Source organism: Nicotiana attenuata, unplaced genomic scaffold, assembly GCF_001879085.1.
Source record: "Nicotiana attenuata strain UT unplaced genomic scaffold, NIATTr2, whole genome shotgun sequence".
NCBI classification, from domain to species: domain Eukaryota; kingdom Viridiplantae; phylum Streptophyta; class Magnoliopsida; order Solanales; family Solanaceae; genus Nicotiana; species Nicotiana attenuata.
This window is the reverse complement of record NW_017671622.1, coordinates 183,508-191,054: the sequence shown is the minus strand read 5'-3', so window position 1 is coordinate 191,054 and position 7,547 is coordinate 183,508.

Here is a 7,547-nt window from a genome sequence, read left to right as displayed (position 1 = left end):
TACGAGGACGCTACTCANATAGAGAGAGGGAGTCAGAGAGGTCGCTTGAGAGAGAAATTAGAGGGGAAATGAGAGATTGGGGGGGGGGGGTAGGTCGTTAGTGTTTAATATGGTAAGAGTGGATCCGGGCCGTTGATCAAAATTGATCAACGGCCAAGATTAAATCAGGTCTGGGCCGGGTATGGTTTGGGTTTGGGCTTGGGTCTGGTGGGTTGTTTAATTAGGTTTGGGGTTGGTTTGATTTAGGTTATAATTTTAATAAGAGTAGCTACTTGTTAAATACCCAACTCAATTAGATAAATAATTAATAAAAATAGCTAATAATTAGATAAAATGAAATTAAAGCTAAATAGGTAAAATTAAGGTAATTAACTTATATTTAAAATATAAAATGACTGATTATTGAATTAAAATAGCGTACAATGTACAATTAGGCTATAATTGCAAAATTATTGTAATTATAGCCAAACAATGCCAAATTGGCTAATTTGCGAGATAATTAAATCCTAATAGGAATAAAAATGATATATTGAGCTAAGAAATACTTTGAAATTACTTGTAATGTAATTTATGAATAATTATTGGATATAAAATACTGAATAAATTGGAATATAAATTGATAATATTATGGAAAATCTTGAAAAATATCAATTATTATAAAAGTTATTTCGAAGGAATATATGCGAATTCAAAAATAGTTTGAGGAAAAATTAGGTATCAACAGTTGTGCCCATTATTATTCCAGGCCTTTTGAAGGGCCTGGCTTAGATTTTTCCCGTGTGCTCCAGTGTTGCTCAGGCGGTCTTTGTTTCGGCCGCAACAACCACTTCTCAAGCTAGGGTAGGTGCTCAGACTCCCGACGCCCTCACACCCGAGCAGGTGATGCAAGGACTCCAGACACCGAGGGCATCACCAGCCCAGCCGATTTCAGCTTCTCAGGACTATGTGGTTCCCGTCATGCCTGATGATGAGCAGCGTAGGTTGGAGAGTTTTGGGAGGCTCCAACCTTCGTCTTTCAGTGGTGAAGAGGGAAAGGATGCCCGGGGGTTCTTGGACAGATGTGAAAGGATCCTCTGTACAGCAGGTATTCTGGAGACCACTAGGGTCTCGTTCACTACTTTTTTCAGTTTACTGGAGCTGCCTTCACTTGATGGGAGGCTTATAAGAGGCGTAGGCCAGTTGGTGCAGCGCCACTGACATGGTAAGAGTTGCTCCATTCAATTCTTGGAGAAGTATGTGCTGCAGTCTCGTAGAGAGGATCTGCGCAGACGGTTTGAGCAATTGCATCAAGATGAGTTGAAGGTGATGCAGTACAAGATGAGGTTTTCTAAGTTGGCCCGTCATGTGATTTGGCTATTTCCCACTGATATGGGAGTGTCTGGTGCTACTTTGGAGGAGGTTGTTGACATTGCTCGGGAGATAGAGTCTGTCCGCCGCCAGGAACGGGTTGAGAGGGAGACCAAGAGGCCTCGTGGATTAGGTAGTCTTGGTGGTTTTCCTTATGGGCTTGAGTTCTCCCACGGCAGGGGTTGTCCCCATAGGCATGCTCAGAAGACACGACCAATTCTTTGTGGTGATTTAGCTAGATAAAATTCTTGCATTGCTCACTTAAGCAAGCCTTCATTCAGTGCACTACCAGTGCAAAGTTCTCACCTGCCTTGTCCTCTAGGGATTCTATGAGTAGTTCCTCGAGGTATTAGGAGTAGCAGTTCCGTTAGAGGAGGGTTGTTTCGAGTGTGGGGATCTTGGTCATATAAATAGAGATTGACCAGTACCAGCATCTACACCACTCGCTCAGCCAGCTCGGATTAGGGCCTAGTCATCTAGAGGTCGCCCTAGAGAGGGAGGCCATCTAGGTGGCGGTCAGGCCCGTTTCTATGCACTCCCTGCCAGACCAAAATCCATTGTTTCGGACACAGTGATCACATGTATTATCTCAGTATGTCATCTAGATGCTTCAGTACTATTTGGCCCTGGTTCCACCTATTCATATGTGTCCCCATATTTTGCTTATTATTTGGACATGCCTCGTGAGTCTCTAGTTTCATCTGTTTGTGTATCTACGCCGGTGAGCGATACTATTATTGTGGACCGCATATACCGGTCGTGTGTAGTGACTATTGGGGGATTAAAGACTAGAGTTGACCTATTGTTGCTTAGTATTATTGATTTTGATGTGATATTGGGTATGGATTAGCTGTCTCCATGTCATGCTATTCTGAATTTCACGCTAAGACTGTGACGTTGGCGATGCTGATTTTGCCACGGATTGAGTGACGAGGTTCTTTCGACTGTGCTCCCAGCAAAGTGATTTCATACTTGAAGGCCCAGTAGATGGTTGGGAAGGGTTTTCTTTCTTATTTGGCCTCTGTGTGGGATGTTAGTGCAGAGACCCCTACTATTCAATTTGTTCTGGTGTTGTGAGATTTTTCGGATGTGTTTCCTGCTGACCTACTAGGCATGCCGCTGGACAGAGATATTGACTTCGGCATTGATCTGGTGCTGGGCACTCAGCCTATTTCTATAAAATCGTATCGTATAGCACCGACGGAGTTTAAGGAGCAGCTTTAGGAACTCCTTGATAAAGGGTTATTCGACCTAGCGTGTCACCTTGGGGTGCACCAGTTCTATTTGTGAAGAAGAAGCATAGTACTATGCGAATTTGCATTGATTACAGGCAGTTGAACAAAGTCACAATCAAGAACAAGTATCCATTGCCTCGCATTGACGATCTATTTGACCAGCTTCAGGGAGCGAGGGTGTTCTCCAAGATCGATTTGAGGTCAGATATCACCAATTGAAGAGTAGGGACTCGGACATTCTTAAGACAACGTTCAGGACACGTTATGGTCATTATGTGTTCCTTGTGATGTCTTTTGGGCTGACCAACGCCCAATAGAGTTCATGCATTTGGTGAACAACATGTTTCGGCCTTATATCTACTCATTCGTTATTGTGTTCATTAATGATATCCTAGTGTACTCTCGTAGCCAGGAGGAGCACGCCCAGCATTTGAAGGAGGAGAAAATTTATGCTAAGTTCTCCAAGTGTGAGATTTGGCTCAGTTCAGTGGAGTTAATGGGGCACGTGGTGTCCAGTGAGGGTATTCAGGTAGATCCGAAGAAGATAGAGGCGGTTTAGAGTTGCCCAGACCATCCTCCACTACAGAGATTCGAAGCTTTCTTGGTTTGGCGGGTTATTACTGTTGGTTCTTTAGGATTTCTCATCTATTACATTGCCCTTGACCAAATTAACCCAGAAGGGTACTCCTTTTAGGTGGTCGGATGAGTGTGAGGCGAGCTTTCAGAAGCTCAAGACTGCCTTGACCACAACTCCAGTTCTAGTTCTAATATCTGCTTCTGGTTCCTATATAGTATATTTTGATGCTTCTCGGATCGGTATTGGGTGTGTTTTGATGTAGGAGGGTAGAGTGATTTCTTATGCTTCACGCCAGTTGAAGCCCCATGAGAAGAACTACTCTGTTCATGATTTGGAGTTGGCTACCATTGTTCACACGTTGAAGATTTGGAGGCACTTTCTCTATGGCATGTCTTGTGAGATATTTACTGATCATCGTAGCCTCCAGCACTTGTTCAAATAGAAGGATCTCAATTTGAAGCACCACAGATGGTTGGAGATGCTAAAGGACTATGATATTACTATTCTGTATCACCTGGGAAAGGCCAATGTGGTGGTCGATGCCTTGAGTAGGAAGGCGGTGAGTATGGGCATTCTTACATTCGTTCCCGTTGGGGAGAGAACTCTTGCGATTGATGTTCATGCTTTGGCCAACCATTTAGGGAGATTGGATATTTTGTAGCCTAGTCGGGTTCTAGCTTGTGTGGTTTCTCGGTCTTCCTTATTTGATCGCATCAGAGAGCGCCAATATGATGATCCACATTTCCTTGTCCTCAAGGACAGTGTTCAGCACGCTGATGCCAGACATGTGACTATTGGAGACGATGGGGGTGTTGAGGATGCAGGGCTAAATATGTGTGCCCAATATAGATGGGCTACGGGAGTTGATTCTTGAGGAGGCCCACATCTCGCGGTATTCCATTCATCTAGGTGCCGTGAAAATGTATCAGGATTTGAGATAGCACCACTGGTGGAGGAGGATGAAGAAATATATAGTTGTGTTGTAGCTCATTGTCTTAAGTGTCAGCAGGTCAAGTATGAGCATCAGAGAGCGGGTGGCTTGCTTCAGAGGTTAGAGATCCTGGAGTGGAAATGGGAACGAATTACCATGGATTTCATAGTTTGGCTCCCACGGACTTCGAGGAAGTTTGATGCTATTTAGGTGATTGCGGATCAGCTGTCCAAGTCTGCGCACTTCATTCCAGCTTATTATTCAAAGCGGATGACTGAGATTTACATTCGAGAGATTGTTCGCCTTCATGGGGGTGCCAGTTTCCATCATTTCAGATAGAGGTACATAGTTTACACCGCAGTTTTGGAGAGCTGTGCAGCGAGAGTTGGGCACTCAGGTAGAGTTGAGCAGAACATTTCACCCTTAGACTGACGGACAGTCCGAGCGCACTGTTTAGATATTGAAGGACATGCGATGCAGTTGTGTCATTGATTTTGGTGGTTCATGGGACCAAATTTTGCTGCTCGCAGAGTTTTCTTACAGCAAAAATTATCAGTCGAGTATTCAGGTGACTCTGTATGAGGCTTTATATGGGATGTAGATCTCCAGTGGGTTGGTTTGACCGGGCGAGGCTAGGCTATTGGGCATTGATTTGGTTTAGGATGCTTTGGACGAAGTTAAATTGATTCAAGAGCGACATCGCACGGTGCAGTCAAGACAAAATAGTTATGTCGATAGGGAGGTTCGTAATGTGTTCTACATGGTTGGTGAGATGGTTCTGCTAAAGGTTTCACCCATGAAGAGTCTTATGAGGTTCGAGAAGAAGAGCAAGCTAAGCCCTCGGTTCATTGGTGAAAGTACGGGGGGGTGAATTGTATATTTTCAATCTTAATCCCTATTAGTTGACTAGTTTTTCAATTAGTCGACTAGATGCAACAACCTAACAATTATAATAGCAGAATATAAAATGCAGAAAGTAAGTGCAGGAATTAAAGACACCGGAATTTATACTGGTTCGGATTCAATGTGAATCCTAGTCCAGTCTCCTTGGGTTGCAAGGGAACTCTCTTTAGTAAATGCTTTTATTCGAGTACAATGGAAATGATGTGATAGCTTAGTTCCTATAACACTCATCTCTTTTGATACAATGCCTCACCCGTGTTATACTCTCTTCTTTTTCTGACTTATTACACAGCAGGTCTCAAAGAACTACAATGTTTGTTTGCAGTAGAACAAAGAGAGGATTTTTGGTTCGATCAATGTATATTTGTCTAAGGATTGATGCTGAGTATAAACACTTTGCTGAAGTCTTCTTGCTGACGAGATTTGATAACCCAACTGATTTGATCCTTGGAAAGAGATTGATTCTTTCGAAGAATAAGATTGCTAGCTGTTGCTCTTTCTTGATGAGAGGAGATTGACCGCTTTCCTTCTAGAGTTGTTGATGATGAGGGTTTACTCCTTGATTGTTGGTCCTTCCACTATTAGCAGCTCAGCTAATCTTTTTACAGAATCTTCGATGCTTTTTGACTGCTTCAATCTTCCGGATTGAATGTGCTGGCCTTGATTGATGCCTTAAGTTTAGGTTTGCTTGATTCTTTCCATCGCAGCTGTCCATGATCTTTGCTGATTGATTTGTAATCGTTTCTGATTGATTTCTTTCCTTAAACATCCAGATTGACTTCAGCAATCTCGTAGTAGCTCCTTGATTCCTTGATGTTCTCTAATTGATTTCCTGCACAGATATATTATTTTCATCATTAAATTAGATATAACAATTGGGCCTTTTGAGGTACTTTAGAGGACTGGTAGGTGGTTACAAGCTTGCCACCTAGCTTGTCGAGTGCGCATCCCGTATTTCATGTTTCAATGCTCCAGAAGTATATCAACGATCCATCTCATGTTTTGGATTTCAGCACGGTTCAGTTGGATGGTGATTTGACTTATGATGTGGGGATGGTGGCTATTTTGGAGTGGCAAGTTTGGAAGTTGAGGTCAAAGGATATAGCTTCAGTGAAAGTGCAGTGGAGAGGTCAGTCCGTAGAGGAAGCCAGTTGGGAGACCAAGCGGGAGATTCGGAGAAGACATCCACACCTATTTGAGGCTCCATGCATGTTTCTAGACCTGTTCAAAGACGAACGTTTATTAAGAGGGGGAAGATTTAATGACCCGGCCGGTCGTTTTGTGAGTTGTAGCCTCGTTACCCCGTTTTTCCCTTCGTTTGTGTTCTACAGCTGTATTATGATTTTCCGGGTTAGTTGGTTTGGGTTTGGTGAGATTTTAGAGTGAATTGAGACACTTAGTCTCTTATGTGAAAGCTTAAGTTGGAAAGTTAACCTGATATTGACCTCTGTGTAAACGACCTCGGATTTAATTTTGATGGTTCCATTAGATCCGTTAGGTGATTTTGGACTTAGGAGCACGTCTGGATTATGATTTGGAGGCCAGTTGTAGAATTAGGCTTGAAATGTTGAAAGTTGGAATTCCGCAAAGTTTTACCGGGAGTGACTTTTTGATATCATAGTCGGATTGGATTTTTGGAAGTTGGAGTAGGTTTTTGGTGTCATTTATGACTTGTGTGAATAATTTGAGGTCAATTGGACGTGATTTGATATGTTTTGACGTCGTTTATATAATTTGGAAATTTGAAAGTTCATTAGGCTTGAATCCGTGTGCAATTCGTATTGTTGATGTTGTTTAAGGTGGTTTGAGGATTCGACTAAGTTCGTATGATGTTCTGGGACTTGTTGATGTATTTTATTGAGGTCTTGAAGGCCTCGGGTTGATTTCGAGTGGATAACGGATCAAGTTCTGAAGTTGAAAGACTACTGAAGTTTGGACTCAACTATTGTAATCGCACCTACGGAAGTTTCATCGCAGGTGCGAGCCAGCAAAAGTGGGAAGTCGTCCGCAGAATCAAAAGAGAAAGGGCTTGGCAGTGGTGTCACACCCCTTTTTTTTTAAAAACCTCACTTAACCCTCTTAAATTAATAAAAAAGGATTTTCTGAAAGCTTGAAAAAGGTTTTCAATTTGAAAAGTGACAAAAATTTGTGTTCAAAGGAAATAACTCGGAGTCGCCACCTGACATTGATTTCGGTGTGTCAGGCCACCGTTTTTTTTAAAAATAATTTTTCCTTTAAAACACTTTGGACTCCAAACTAAGTCTGCACCAGAGATTCGGGTAAGGGGGTTCATTTGACTCGGGGAGAAGGTGTTAGGCATTCCCCGAGTCCCGTGAATGTCACGGTTGCGTACTTGATCTAGTTGGCTTTTAGAATTCAGATTGAGGTAAAATAAGCACGGAAAAGCAAAATAAACACATACGAAGCTCGAGGTCGTCCCCACCTAGTAAAAGAAAATGAAAAGGGAAAGAAAGAAAAATCCTAAGCTAACCTATACTACGACTTCTCCACCATGCTCGTCAAGGCCTCCAAAATATTTACATAGTTCTTCGGG